Source organism: Gymnoscopelus braueri (genome assembly GCF_963280865.1).
Source record: "Gymnoscopelus braueri genome assembly, chromosome: 21".
Lineage (NCBI taxonomy): Eukaryota > Metazoa > Chordata > Actinopteri > Myctophiformes > Myctophidae > Gymnoscopelus > Gymnoscopelus braueri.
The window spans coordinates 36,607,342-36,623,205 of record NC_137623.1 but is presented as its reverse complement, the minus strand read 5'-3'; the positions used below and the strand labels follow the sequence as shown (position 1 = coordinate 36,623,205).

At 39.6% G+C, this 15,864-nt stretch overlaps 1 pseudogene across 1 annotated transcript; it reads left to right on the top strand.

Moving 5' to 3' along the window:
• Nucleotides 1-6,848: 6,848 nt before the first annotated feature.
• LOC308077114 (crystallin J1B-like) lies at nt 6,849-15,843 on the top strand (annotated as a pseudogene). Its single transcript, XR_013935033.1, has 10 exons — nt 6,849-6,945; nt 7,569-7,635; nt 9,558-9,737; nt 10,049-10,147; nt 10,944-11,039; nt 11,760-11,916; nt 12,375-12,490; nt 12,739-12,816; nt 14,830-14,969; nt 15,186-15,843. The product of XR_013935033.1 is annotated as a crystallin J1B-like (transcript).
• Nucleotides 15,844-15,864: the final 21 nt, after the last annotated feature.

Genomic DNA, 15,864 nt, shown 5'->3' with positions numbered 1-15,864 from the left:
AAAGTGCTTTGAAAATAGCAGATCTACAAGCTCACAACGTGTCGCGTTGTGAGCTTGTAGATCGGCTATTTTCAGATGGCCTATTTATGCATAGGGCTGAAGTGGTTAATGCATGTTTTTAATAATAATCAAAATCTACAAAGTAACTAACAAGTTTTCAAATAATTGTAGTTGAGTAAAAAGTACAATATTTGCCTCTGAGATGTAGTGGAGTAGAAGTATAAGTAATGAAAATTGGAAATACTCTAGTAAAGTAAAAATACCTCAAAAGTGTACTTATAAGTAGCACAGTCCTTGAGTAAAGTGTAGTGGAGTAAACGTATGTTTTCTCATGCCAATAAAGCCCTTTGAATTGAATTGAATTGAATTGAGTACAAGTACTTAGTTACTTTACACCACTGATAATATCACATCGGTGCCATGACCCGTTGTTCTACATAAACAGTTGTGTCCTGCTCTAAAGCAGTCAACCGATTTCAACCTGGTGCTCCTATTTTGGGCATCTCTTTATTTTTTCAAAAATATTCAACGTTTTTCAGAAATTACGAAAATAGCTGACCTACAAGCTCTCCTAGATCAGGAGATCTAGGAGAGCTTGTAGATAAGCTATGTTTGCATTCAGGAGTTGACAGCTCTCCTGTTAGTTTAGTTTAGTTTAGTTTATTGCACATTTAAAAAGACAGATGATAACAACAAAAATAGGGAAAAAAACTATACTTTTATACGGAAAGGAACAAAAATCAAAATCAAAACATGATGTACCGGAAAGGCCAAAAAAAATAACAGATGGGCTTGTCGAGTGGCATTCCTAAAAGCTATCATTAAAGCTTAGAAACGTGTCAGTGAAGATAAGGGGAATATATCTATAACAGCAACAATAATAATAAGACAGCTCTCCTGTTGACATGCTTTGTCTGCCACATGGGCACTCAGTGAATGCCATGACTTTCATAGCACGGATGACAGGAGACGTGGCTGTAGAGGCCGGATGCTGGCTTGCCAGGCGTGTATACCTCTCAGCACCCTTCTCTGGTTTCAGCCCCCACTCCTCGGGGACTGGAAGGACAGTCAGCCGGGCAATTATCAGCATTCCTGTGATTAATGCCTGGTATAGAGTCCTATGGAAAATGGACTTAAGAGGCAGCGGTGGAAAAAGTACTACTCACATGTTTTACTTGAGTAAAAGTATCAACTGTAGATGTACTCTGTTACAAGTACAAGTGTCCGGAATTAAAAATTGACTTGAGTAAAAGTACAAAAGTACAAGCTTCAAAATGTACTTCAAGTACCAATTGTAAAAGTACTCATTATGCAGAATGTCTAATTTCAAGTTTTCAAATGTATAAAAATCTTTAGAAAATAGCCGATCTACAAGCTCACAATGCGTTGCTTCACGACGCATTGTGAGCTTGTAGATCGGCTATTTTCTAATGGCCGAAATGTATATAGGGCTGAAGTGGTTAATGTATGTTTTGTAATAATAATCAAAATCTACAAAGTAACAGTAAAAGTACAGTATGTGGATCCGAGATGTAGTGGAGTAGAAGTAAAAGTATTGGAAATTGGAAATACTCAAGTAAAGTACAAATACCTCAAAATGATACTTAAGTACAGTACTTAAGTAAATGTACTTAGTTACTTTCCACCACTGCTTAGAGGTGGCTCTGGAAAAAAGGAAAGCCATAATGAAAGCTGTTTGATGATGAACGTGTGCTGTAGCTGTACCGTGAGGAAGGACACACACTGTATAGGTCATGGGTCTTCAGCAGGGTGTCCAGGACCCCTAGGGGGTCCTCAGAGTTACTACGGTTTGTATATTAACCACTTGAACCCTAGCACCCCTATTCTGAGTGGAACATTAGCCGAAAATAGCAGATCTACAAGCACACAACGCCTCACGATAGTTCGGCTATTTTCAGCAAAGAGGTTTGGTGTAGGGGGAAAAAGGGATTTCTAAGTATTGAGGGTTTAAGAGTTGAACTGTCTGAAAATACATATTAACATGAATCCAACACAACACTACACATTGACAGTCCTGTCAAACAAGTCTATGAAGCTATCAATAAAATCTATGAAAAAGTTTAATCTGCACCACAATTTTATACGAGGGGGCAGGTGTGGGGTCCCTGCTTCATCTCTCTCTCACCTAAGGGGTCCCTGGACTGAAAAACGTTGAAGACCCCTGCTGTAGGTGACTGCCACAAGGTTGCCGCTCACATACACCAGGCTAAGTAGAAAGTTTACATTTTTATGGGTCAGCTTTGAAGACACAGCATGTTTGGGTTTGCGTCAGTGTGTGTGACAAATTGCAGACTATAGCCCCGGGGCTGAGGGTTGACCGGCATCTGTCCGGGGACACGTGTGCCACGCACATGGAACAAAGAATAGACGGGGCATGGTTTGCAGGGTCACCGCCTGTCCTCACCTTCCACCACATGCTATTTGCAAGACCTGGCACAGAATGCCCTGGTGGCATCCCCTCCATGTACTGTATGTATGTATGTATGTACAGGTCAGTTCAGTTCTTTTTTACAGTCTGTTAGAATATCATTGACGTTGTATGGATCCATCTGGTTTTCCTCTGTTCTATCTATCAGGTTATGTACATGAACATGTACTGTACATGTTGTAGAACAGTGTGTATTCGTCGTTAGCTAAAGAACCAAAGGAGCATTGCCATTATGTGATCCATTGGGGCCAGGGTTGCATTGCTCATGGGACGGCCTTGCACGCCGTGCAGGAACCTATTTGACCAGGTGCATGCGCAGGCACATGCATAGATTTAAAACGACTTTAAATTCACACCTCAACAAAGTTTACAAAGGCTCCCGACTCACACCAGGTGGATTAACATAGGAATGAGCCTAGATGCATATCAATTGTCCATTGTGTGACCTGTAGTGTAGGTGTTAAGCGACGTGCGCGTCACGTCATTCAAATAGAGTGCAACCACGTTCCAATTCAGCATTGCGACACTGATTGGGGCAATCTGACCTGTACACAGTTTAGGCGAAAATTCTCAAAAATGTTAAATTTTCTTCAAAGATTATGAAAATAGCAGATCTACAATACAAGCTCATAACGCATTCATGTGAGCTTGTAGATATACTATTTTTGTCGTTCGACACATCATCTTAAGTGGTTAAATGTACACATTTATACATATATACAGTAGGTACAGTATGACAGTATTCCCTTCTGGTAATGCCCACAGTATCCCAAGATATTGGACTGTGACCTTTTGCAGTTCTTAATAGAGAGACCATAGCAGTATGTGTCTGTTAATTGTTTTCCATGGTATTGATTGTGCAGATGACATGACCTCTAAAATACTCCACTTTGCCAGCGTGGAAGAGCAGGGGAGAAATCGATGAGGACGGGACACCCATGAGAGTCCAGGCATCAGTGGAAACTGGCCAGGGCTTCATCAGAAGGGGGAGGTGACCACTAGTGTGTGGAGTCAGCGGTGGAAAAAGTAATGATATGTTTTACTTCTGTATAAAAGTATCAATACTGAAATACTCTGTTACAAGTAAAAGTCCGGAATTCAAATTTTATTTGAGTAAAAGTACAAAAGCATTGGCATCAAATTGTACTTAAAGCACCTAAAGTAAAATAACTCATTATGCAGAATGTCCCATTTCACAAGTTTTAAAATATATATATATATTTTGAAAATAGCAGATCTACAAGCTCACAATTGCTTTTAGATTATCTATTTTTAAATGGCCGAAATGTATACTGTATAGGGCTGAAGTGGTTAATGTATGTTTTGTAATAATAATCAGAATCTACAAAGTAACTAGTAACTAAAGTTTTCAAATAATTGTAGTGGAGTAAAAGTACAAAATGTGCCTCTGAGATGTAGTGGAGTAGAAGTAAAAGTTTTGGAGTTTGGAAATACTCAAGTTAAATACAAATACCTCAAAATTGTACTTAAGTACAGTACTTGAGTACATGTACTTAGTTACTTTTCACCACTGGTGTGGAGTCAGTGCTGGGAAGCACATGATAAAGAGAGAGAGAGAGAGAGAGAGAGAGAGAGAGAGAGAGAGAGAGAGAGAGAGAGAGAGAGAGAGAGAGAGAGAGAAATTGTGTAATTGTGCTTTTAAAATGTCATGCCAATAAAGCCTGTTGAATTGAATTGAATTGAATTGAATTGAATTGAATTGAATTGAATTGAATTGAATTGAATTGAATTGAATTGAATTGAATTGAATTGAATTGCATTGCATTGCATTGCATTGAGAGAGCGAGAGAGAGAGAGAGAGAGAGAGAGAGAGAGAGAGAGAGAGAGAGAGAGAGAGAGAGAGAGAGAGAGAGAGAGAAATTGTGCTTTGGCAACACTTTTAAAATGTCATGCCAATAAAGCCTGTTGAATTGAATTGAATTGAATTGAATTGAATTGAATTGAATTGAATTGAATTGAATTGAATTGAATTGAATTGAATTGAATTGAATTGAATTGAATTGCATTGCATTGCATTGAGAGAGAGAGACAGAGAGAGAGAGAGAGAGAGAGAGAGAGAGAGAGAGAGAGAGAGAGAGAGAGAGAAATTGTGTAATTGTGCTTTGGCAACACTTTTAAAATGTCATGCCAATAAAGCCTGTTGAATTGAATTGAATTGAATTGAATTGCATTGCATTGCATTGCATTGAGAGAGAGAGAGAGACAGAGAGAGAGAGAGAGAGAGAGAGAGAGAGAGAGAGAGAGAGAGGGGGAGAGAGAGAGAGAGAGATCATCAGTGTTAAATTCTGGACCATTAACCACTTAAACCCCATATGGTTGAGCGGAGTCCCTCACGGCTCTCTGCTCGTATATTTTCTGTTTTCTCGTGCTGCAACGCGTTGTGAGCTTGTCGATCGGCTATGCGAAAGCTTTCCCCACAATATGGATGGATGCTGGGGTTAAAGTGGTCAAACCCTGACAAAAAAAAGCTAAAATAGCCATATACGTCTACAAGGCGTAGTGAGCCCTGAGCTTGTACAAACTTGTTGTTTTTTAAGTAAAATGTGTGAAGAAATTTACATTCTTTTTTGTATTCTTACCTGTAAAACAGAGGACATTACCGTGTAGGAAGGGGTGGAAAACATCAAGGAACTTTAGTTGAATGAGTTTAATAGGAAGGTGTCTGCAGCCCAGACGTATGTTGTCACTGCTACCATACATTGTTCCAGCAGTAAACTTTATAGAGCATATAGCTACATGCAATACAGAAGTTTCCTAACTGTGGTGATCTCTCATTTCAAATGGCTCAATGTGGAAAGTAAGATGGGGGAAACAGTCAGTTTCAAGTAGAGATGTATCATTTCTAGGAATCTTTCTAGGAATGAATAACATATCCATTAATAATTGTTAAAGTGCAGTACAAAAAATTATAATGTCAATAGTACAGTTAGAGTATAAAATAGTAGTGCAACATCAACTGAAGCATTCAAAACACAAAATAATTGATGACTGCAAATGACATAAATTACATGGTATCGGAATGGCATAGACTGACATTACTCGCCGACACCGATACCAGCATATTAGGCAGTATCGGCAGCTTTTCCGATACTGATATTGGTATCGGAACCATGGTAGTTTCAAGTAAAGTGTTCCATTTCGTTAGCCTCAGAGCATAACTGCTAACGCATTTTTTGGGCCAAATTGACATTTCTGCCTAACTCTACTCTCCTAACAATATTGCTTCATTGTGCCTTATTGCCTATATGTCCTCAGCCTATCAGAATGCTTGTTAGATTCCAAAAATGACTTAGGCAATTATGCCATGAGGCTAACTTTTTGACTTAGGCAGAAATTATTATGAATATAACAAGCTTTCTGATAGGCTTAGAACATAGGCAATAAGGCAGGACGAATCAGCAGAATCAATCAGAAATCTGGTGGTCTTGCCCTTGATTTGTGGATGTACCAGCTTTCACCTCTCCTGACCTGTTAAACACAGTCAAGAGTGAATTACCCACAGTTATCTGTCCTTTGTTTTATACAGCGGTGGAAAGTAACAATTTAGCCTACATTTATTTAAGTACAGTGCAATTTCTAGGTATTTTTTACTTTACTTGAATATTTCCATTGTGTCAATACTTTATACTTCTTGTACTCCACTACAACTCAGAGGCAAATATTGTACTTTTTACTCCACTTTGAAAAGCTGATCTGATGCTGAATACGGGCCTTTTACTTGTAACAGAGTATTGCTTCATTGTGGTATGGATGCTATCTGTCCATGTTTATTTTATTAAATGTTTGACAGTTGAGTTTCTCATTTGCACCCACTGTGTTAGAGCCCCCTGCTGGCGAAATGTCCCCCTAGCCTCTTTCTCCAATAGAGCACTCTCTCTCTATGTGTATGTGTATGTGTATGTGTGTGTGTGTGTGTGTGTGTGTGTGTGTGTGTGTGTGTGTGTGTGTGTGTGTGTGTGTGTGTGTGTGTGTGTGTGTGTGTGTGTGTGTGTGTGTGTGTGTGTGTGTGTGTGTGTGTGTGTGTGTGTGTGTGTGCGTGTGTGTGCTTGTGTGTGTGTCGCTCAATTTGGAGGAGGCGTTGTTTTGATTGTTGTCTGCTGTGTCTGACAAGTATGTCAACTGTATTGTATGTAACACTTTCTGCTGTCTAGGCACTTAATTGTAACTGTCTGTTTTCCTATTGTCTGACTGCACTGGCGGTGTTTATGCCCTTTGTATAAGGCATTCCTGTATTTCTGTTTATGTGGACATAAATAAAAATTATTGTGGTGTGTGTGTGTGTGTGTGTGTGTGTGTGTGTGTGTGTGTGTGTGTGTGTGTGTGTGTGTGTGTGTGTGTGTGTGTGTGTGTGTGTGTGTGTGTGTGTGTGTGTGATCAGATGACCAGACCAGATGGTGGGTGCACCCTCACACATCACATAACTGACAGCGTCAGTCAAACTCGACAGTGGAAGACGGTGACTAAGGGACTCTGTGGTAAGAACATGCTGTAGTTTAGTCTATATACTATTGACAGAAGCAATAATTAAACCCTCCTCAGTGGTGCATTGTGGTGATTTACTGCTATTCTGAGGAATTAAATCACAAGATATAATAGTTTTGTATAGTTGGTTCTCTTCGCAGAATAATGACTTCTGTATGCTTATATAATACATATATAAGCATAAGTAATGCTACACTGTATTATTATATACTACTGTATGTACAGCACTGTTCATGTAAGCCTTTGTTGTGTATATGTACAGTATAGTATGCCGCAATATCCTTAGTAATTGTTTTTATCTTTAAATGTAAAGATTAACCTTACTGGTCAGTTTTTAACCCATTAAAACCGGGATTTTTAATTAGATTTTTTTGTTTTAAATTACGCAAATCTCCTCTTCTGGGGGTCCCTGGCACCAAAACCTTTTCAGATGCGGGGTCCGCAGCCAAATACATATCAATTTGGGGGTCCTTGACACGAAGAAGTTTGAGGACTATACTGATTTAGAAGGCCTTTTGTAGAATAGGCCTCAGGTCTTACTTTGAAAAGTTATATGACCGCTGTATAATATGAGTTTGACCTTGTATATAATAATATGTATTTAATACGTTTGCAGATGGCCGTGGATGTGTCAGACAGAGCCGTCGGGGCCATTATTGGGGCAGCGGTGGCAGACGCAGCAGGTAAGATACATTGACGTGGGGTTTATCACAGCACTTTCGGGTTTAAGAGAAACAGGACGCAGTGGGCTCTAAAGCCGTGGTTCTGAAACGTTTTAATGTCGAGGACCCCCAAAATGATATGTATTTGGCTGCGGACACTTTGACACATACACTAGGTGGGCCTGGGGTGGGGGCCAACCGGTGATCTTCTGATTACCAGACTGACTCTCTACCCACAAACCTAAGGTCGCCCCCCTTAAGCCCAATACATATAGTACTTTGTTGTATACCACAAATTGCAAAATACTAGTCTAAAAGCTCACAAGGTGTTTGTGAGTTTGTAGATCAGCTATTTATGAAGGTTGAATTTTTCGCCTATAATGACCAAAATAGCGATGCCAGGTTCAAGTAATTCAAACCAATATAAGTCACAGACGTAACTGAATAGATCACATATTGGTTCAATAATTTGACTGTGAATACATATAGTCACATCCATCACATAAATATTCCATAAAGCCAGAAGTGGGGCAGCCTTGGATCTATCTGTGCTCTAGTTACAGAGTGGGTTATGATGAATATGGGTTACACACTATGATATAAGCTATTCTAATGCTGTGCTTGTGAACATCAGCAGAACACAATCAGTAGGACACATGTGCACGCTGCCTCTGCTGATAAGGTGTGTAGAGACAGTGCCTCACTATCAGTGGTGGAAGAAGTACTGAGATGTTTTACTTAAGTAACAGTGGCAAATCCACAATCTACTCTGTTATAAGTAAAAGTCTGGTGTTCAGAATGTACTTGAGTAAAAGTACAAAAGTATTGGCATCAAAACGTACTTAAAGTACTCATTATGCAGAATGTCCCATTTCAAAATGTTAAAAAATATTTTGAAAATAGCAGATCTAAAAGCTCACAATGCGTCGCATCTCACAGCTATTTTTATATAGCCAAGCAATATAACGTTAATGCATGTTTTCTAATAATACAAAGTAACTAGTAACTCAAGATTTCAAATAATTGTAGTGGAGTAAAAAGTACAATATTTGCCTCTGAGATGTAGTGGAGTAGAAGTAAAAGTATTGAAAATTGGAAATACTCAAGTAAAGTAAAAAATACCTCAAAATTGTACATAAATACAGTACTTGAGTACATGTACTTAGTTACTTTCCACCACTGCTCACTATGACTTGTTTCATTCATGTCCACTACTTCACAAGTAAGCTTATAAACAACTGTAAACATTCTACTGCAGCTCTACTGTCTAGAATTGATTTCAAAATCCTTTTAAACCTTTAAAGCTCTACATGGGCTGGTCCCCCACTTTATATACTCAAATATCTACATCCCCTTGTCAATGTGAGATATCTCAGGTCTTACGACCCAGACCTTCAGACATCCCAAAAACTAGCTGAAACTGGGAGTGACTTTGTAGTGGAACCCGCCACTCTCTGGAATCTTATACAAAATGCAGAGTCAGTGTTTTTTTTTTTTTTTAAGTTGCTAAAAACTCACTTTGTTTGATGATGTTTGTTTTGTATGTGTAGTTCTTAATTTTGATTGTTTCGTTTTTAACTTTTTTAGTCTTTGTGCTATTCATGTAATGTGTTTGTTCCATGTACAAACTTATTGTTTTTAAAGATGCTTTTTAAAGAAAGTCTACTTAGAACTGACAGAACCTCAGATTTTTGTTGTATAAAAAGAAATCCCCCCCATGTAAAGCGTCTTTGGGTGGCCTACTTATATATAGATATTATTACATGGCTACTGTGTTGTACAATGATTATTGACAATAATCAACAATGATTGTGTGTGTGTGTGTGTGTGTGTGTGTGTGTGTGTGTGTGTGTGTGTGTGTGTGTGTGTGTGTGTGTGTGTGTGTGTGTGTGTGTGGTGTGTGCATGCGCGTGTTTGTATGTGTGTGCTCTCCTCCCGTGCAGCCCAGCCCATGCATTGGATCTACAAGCCAGAAACACTTGAAGAAGTCCTGTCAGATCTGGAGCCGTGTCCAGAGTTCCGGCCCGAGTCAGCCAACCCGTTCTACCGCAGGACAACAGGGGAACAGACCTGCTATGGAGACCAGGCCTATGTCCTGCTGGAGTCCCTGAGTCAGTGTGGAGGTATAGCCTAAAACACTGGTTCCCAAACTTTTCAGGCCGCGACCCCCCCAAAATAATCATATTTAACTGGGGACCCCCCAGGTCCCCCCACCCTGACAAGCACTTGGAATTGAGGCATTACATTTAGTTTGACTCGGTTCCACAGATAAATATTGTGAAAAAAGCCGATCTACAAGCTTAGAACGCCTCACAGTGCGAGGCAATGTCAATGACTTCAAGTCTCCATGGGGTGACTAATCGATAGAAAAAAGTCATTTTGGGGGTGAACTATCCCTTTAATGGGTTAACGTTACTGTTTATCAACTCAACAGGTGTTAATGTGGAGGATTTGACCGAACGCACCTACAAGTTCTTTGGATCGGGAACAGTGTACGATCTGCCTCTCAATCACCCACACAGACAGAAAGAAGGTACAGTGTTCAGGACCCAGACTTCCATATCACTCTATGAAGGCGTATCTCATCATAATTAACAAGTGGACTTTGTAATATCACAGAGTTAATAGTTACTCAGGACTTTGATGAGGACATTGAAATGAAAGCGCTTTTCCGATAACGCTGATATGTCCAAACTGCTCACTGGGACTGGGGAATTACCTTTCCATGAAACAATATTCCATGCACTCACGCTTCCCTCTTTTGGGGATTTTTTTTCCCCCAGTCAAGTTATTATAATATAGAGTTCCTGCTAATTTCACAGAGAACCATGTGTTCCAGCTAAATGGTTAGTGCTAGAAATGTCTTTATTCCTATATAAGCATTACAAAGCAAACAGTCCTTACAGTCTAATGGCAAGGGAAGCTAAATCTGTCACAATTGACTGCAAGATCACAGGCTCGGTATACCTATAGGCTTACTGTATCATATGATTTAAATGGAAAAATCTTTTACACATACCCTGGCGTGCGTTGTCCCATTTTGTCACATGTGTATCTATCTACAATATACCAGTGTTTCTCAACGTGAGAAGAAACCTGAGAACCCAAAAGTAGCTTGTCAGATGTCCTGGCAGGGTCTCAGACAAAGAACCCCTGTTAAGATGAGAATATTGTGTTATTTAATGTATTTGGTCCCTGACTTAAAGTTCAACACAAAATCGGGGTCCTAGTTTGAAACCATTTGAGCTGGAATAATCTTTACATACCCCCCCCTGACAGATCAGTTATAAGCCATATAACCATGTCCTTTCAATTGAACACTTTAACAGGGGGTCCCAAACCTGTACTCCCCATCGACGGCCCATGGTTGCATGGGAGCCTGAAAGCTTTCTTCAAAAACGTGGACAGCGGCAAAGAAGAAACCGGTAGGGGACACACACAAGCACGCACACGCACACATGCACACAAACACGCACGCATGCACACAAACACACAAACACACACACACACACACACACTACAGAAAACTACAAAAAACAAAAATCTTGAGTTGATGTTGCATGTATGGGTACATTGGGTAGTTTAGTTTAGTTTTAGCTAAGTTTAATTTAGTTTAGTTTAACTTCAAATAATAACCCCCCCAAATTACAAATCATACAGGTTAACCCATTAAAACTGGGAAAGCATCTGTGTAATTTTAGATTTGAGCTATATAGCAACAAAGTTTTATCAGAATAAACTGTGGTTCTCAAAAATAGCAGATATAAGCTCACAACGTGTCACTTTGGGACGCGCTGCGAGTTTTTACATTTTATTTTTATTTTTGAAAAACCTTGAAAGAAATTGTAATAATTTTAACACAAATCTTCTCTTCTGTGGGTCCCTGGCACAAAACATTTTTCAAATGCCAAATGCGTATCATTATGGGGGTCCTTGGCACGGAAAAGTTTGAGAACTAGATTTAGAAGGCATTTTGTAGAATTAGCCTCAGGTCGGGTTAACGGGTTGATCGGGTTGATCAGCAGATTGATAATAAAAACTATAAAGTCCATGACTTATTTCCATTGTGGTCCTCATACAAATAACAAGAAACATGACAATATAAGCAAAATGAATAAAACCCTATTTGTGTGTGTGCATCCCAGGCTGTGAGGTGGACTGTCAGATGGACGGCATCACTAGGCTGGCTCCCGTGGTGGCCATGTTCGCCGGACGAGCAGACATGCTGGACAAAGTGGAGGCAGCTGTGAGGGTCACCCAGAACAATGACATGTGTATGGCAGTGACACTTGCTGCAGCAAGGTCAGATACCCAGCATGCATCAGTGTATCCATGAACCTGTCACACACACACACACATAGGCCTGTCACAATTATTATATAATCCCCGAATCACAATTATTTGAGGTAATCGCAATTATTCTGCATAATTGTCATAATCGTTTCCATGTTAAAAAAAATCCATTAATATCATTTTCAAATATTTTCCAAAAATGTAATTATTAAATATGTCAGTTATTTCTTTGTATATTTAAGTTATTTGTCATATCTGCCCCTGTAATATTTTTGATTACGAACCCTAAAAGGCACACAGAAATTACGTTTTTATTCATGTTCCCATGCATGTTCAATGCCAAAAACACAATTAAATCGTTATTCACAATAATTTGTGTGACAATTAATTGTCAACTTGAATTTTGTAATAGTGACAGCCCTACACGCACTACAACTTATTGTGTGTGTGTGTATGTGTGTTCACAGATTTATTGAGCATTTCATTTTGAATGGTCCGGATCCCAATGCTCTGGCTGCAGTGCTGGCCCAGCTGAATGACCCCAAGAGAAACAACCCCCAGGTGCTGGACAAGGCTGTCGTTGGTATGACACACACACGCACATGCACACGCACACGCACACGCACACGCACACGCATACGCACACACACACACCTTGCCTTCACTTTCTTTCAACATATTGTCGCTGTCGGGCACAAACCTTGTACAGTATGTCCATATTTCATGTTTTTTCCGTAAATGAATGACCTACTTTGTCGTACAAGAGTGATGCGCAAAAAAACTATATTTCTCCAGGCAGTGCATTTTAAATCATCCACATCTCTGTTGCAGCCCAGATCCACCAGGTGAAGGAGAACCTAGCCAGGACTTCCCAACAGCTCATACCTGCGGTGTTCACAAACACATGAGGTGAGTGTGTGCTCCCCAGTAGCGGTGTAAAGTAACTGACTACTTTTACCCGAGTGCTTAAGTACAATTTCAATATACTTTTACTTTACCTGAGTATTTATTATGTATACTTAGACTCTCTTACTAGTTACTTTAAAAAAAAAATTATATTAGAAAACATTTATTAAACACGTAAGCGCTATTATATACTTTGGCTTTTTGAAAATAGCCGTCACGTTGTGAGCTATTTTTGAAAAAGATTGTCACATTTTGACAATACTTCGATGCCAACACTTTTACTCAAGTAACATTTTGAATACAGGACTTTCACTTGTAACAGTGTATTTTTAGACGGTGGTATTGTTACTCTTTACTTAAGTATAAATTCAGAGTACTTCTTCTACCACTGCTCGCCAGCCCGGCTGCAGGGCACAGCGGGACTCGGGTCTGTTGACTTGGCACGGTGGCTCGCATTTCCCTTCCTGTCAGCATATCCGTTAGTCTCGCTCCAAGAAGGTGCTCTTACCTTTGATCTCAAAATTAATGATCTCTTTCCCTCTCCCCTCTTTTTCCTTTTTCTTTTGCCCACCCTGCTGAGCAGAGTGGCTCAGGTTTTTACTGGGGGATAACAAAGGATTCTTGCTATAACATGGGAGGAATTTCATTTTATAACGAGACATCCACCATCACAGGAAAATGACATTGGCAAACATACATTGCTGTGCTTTTTAGGTACTCTTTAGGGCCTTTCAACCTTAGAGTCCCTATTTTTCACAAGAATTTAAAAAGAAAATACAGGTTTTGAAAATAGAACATTTTAAAACTATTTTAGCTATTTTCGCTATTATATATATATAAGCCAGTAGGTCAACTTATTTCCTCCAAACATTTTGTTCACGTGTTTGTTTTATATATATATATATATATATATATATATATATATATATATATATATATATATATATATATATACATATATATTTTGTGATATATTTATGGAGTTCAATGGGGCTTGTGTCAGGCTGAAATTTTAAGATTACTGAGGTAATCAACATGATGTCATTCATATGCAAGACATTAATTATTCAAACTGGATGCAAGCCCCTTTATGTCATTACAACGTGGTTTTGGGAGAGTTTTGCCTACAACACAAAGGCCTTGCTACAAATCAAATCATGCAAAGCGCATAAAAATGGATGAAGGTGTCCCGCCATCTCTCCATATTTGGGCAACACTAACGTCATCATCAATATCATGTCAGAGATCCACATAGGATCAATGCCATTATTGGACCACATCTTTTTTTATAAGATGTGGAGTGGAGTAAAAGTGACCCACGTAATAAGCAGTGCTTTCACACCTTTTCATTGTAGAGGACTCCTAGGTTCACTTATTGTTTTGTGGGTTGTGTGTGTGTGTGTGTGTGTGTGTGTGTGTGTGTGTGTGTGTGTGTGTGTGTGTGTGTGTGTGTGTGTGTGTGTGTGTGTGTGTGTGTGTGTGTGTGTGTGTGTGTTTTCCTCTTTCTTCGGACTGCGCCCCGGGCCAATGTATTACCTGGATGGTGGGCGCACTACAAATACCGAACCTATGAACCTATTGCTGTTGTTTACCTCATTGGTTCTAAAAATGGGGTCCGGGGACCCCCAGGGGTCCTTGGGGGGGTACCAGTGGGTCCCCAGCAAAAGTAGTTAATATAGCATCACAATCATTTTAACAACTTCCATCCATTTATATGTTGGCTATTCAAAAATAGCAGATGTACAAGCTCACAGCGTGTGCCACGCTGTGAGCTTGTACATCTGCTATTTTATTAAATACTGATAATATATGTTTGGAAAATATTGAATAATTTTTTATTTGTTTTAATATAAATGTTATCTTCTGGGGGTCCCTGGCACAAAATCATTTCAGATGGGGGGTCCGCGACCAAATAAATATCAATTTAGGGGTCCTTGGCATGAAAGAGTTTGAGAACCACTGGTTTAATACCAGTTTACTATGAGTAAATATGTCATCACTACGTTTTTTGACCAGCCGTGCCAGGTGCATTCCAAGGAGCGCTCCATGCGGTGCTGACGCTGAACCAGCTGGACGAAGCCGTCAGGACCACCATGCGCTGCGGGGGGTGCACCGCCAGCCGAGCTGCCTTCATAGGAGCCTGTTTCGGGGCACAGGTAAGAGAGCAGAACAGTCTGAGGCAAAGATTGTGAACTTGTGAATAGGGCTGCAACAGTTAGTCGAGCTCAGTCGGTAGAACACTCGCCCCTAGACCAGTAGGTCATGGGTTCGATCCCGGGCAATTCCAACTTAGCGTATGAGTAGCATGAACAACATTTAATGAACACTTTCTGAGTACTGTCTGTTTAACGGTCTATTTGATGTATTTTCAGGCCGGCCTCCAAGGAATCCCAGAGTCATGGAAGAACAGGACATTTCGATATCCTCAGTTACTGGAGTTAGCCAAGACCATAGTCGGCACACAGCTAGTCTAGTCATGCTGCATTCTGGAACATATTTTAAAGAATAGAACGCTATTTTAATTTTTAACCAAGCTGTAGAGTATGTTAATACAATATAACTAGAACATTTGCAGTGATTGGAGGTGGTCTCTACTCTTCCATTGACCACTGGGTCTTTTGGATGAGTGGTAGATATTTGGCCCTTCACGTGGAAGACCCGGGTTCGAATCCTGGTTAGGATATAAAAGTGACGGATTTCAGCTTTAACAGTGATAGTTATCCCCTTTCAAATTATGTTAGTACGGGGGGAAAAGTACTTGTATGTTATTTGCTTTAAATATATATATATATATACTTTTGAAAGGTGCATTTCAAGTTGCAGTTGTACTTTGTTATGGCAATTCATGAAAGTTGCATTCTAAAGTCTCGCACAGAATGAAACTTGATCACTCTTGCCTCTGTCAAAGCAGCATCATGTAACTGAGTAAATGTATACATAAATATATATATAAATGTAAACAATAGCTGCTATTACATTGTTACATAATGTTACCTTGTCAACATGGGTAAATAAAGAACCGTAACATCTGGCTGTATATATATTAAAATA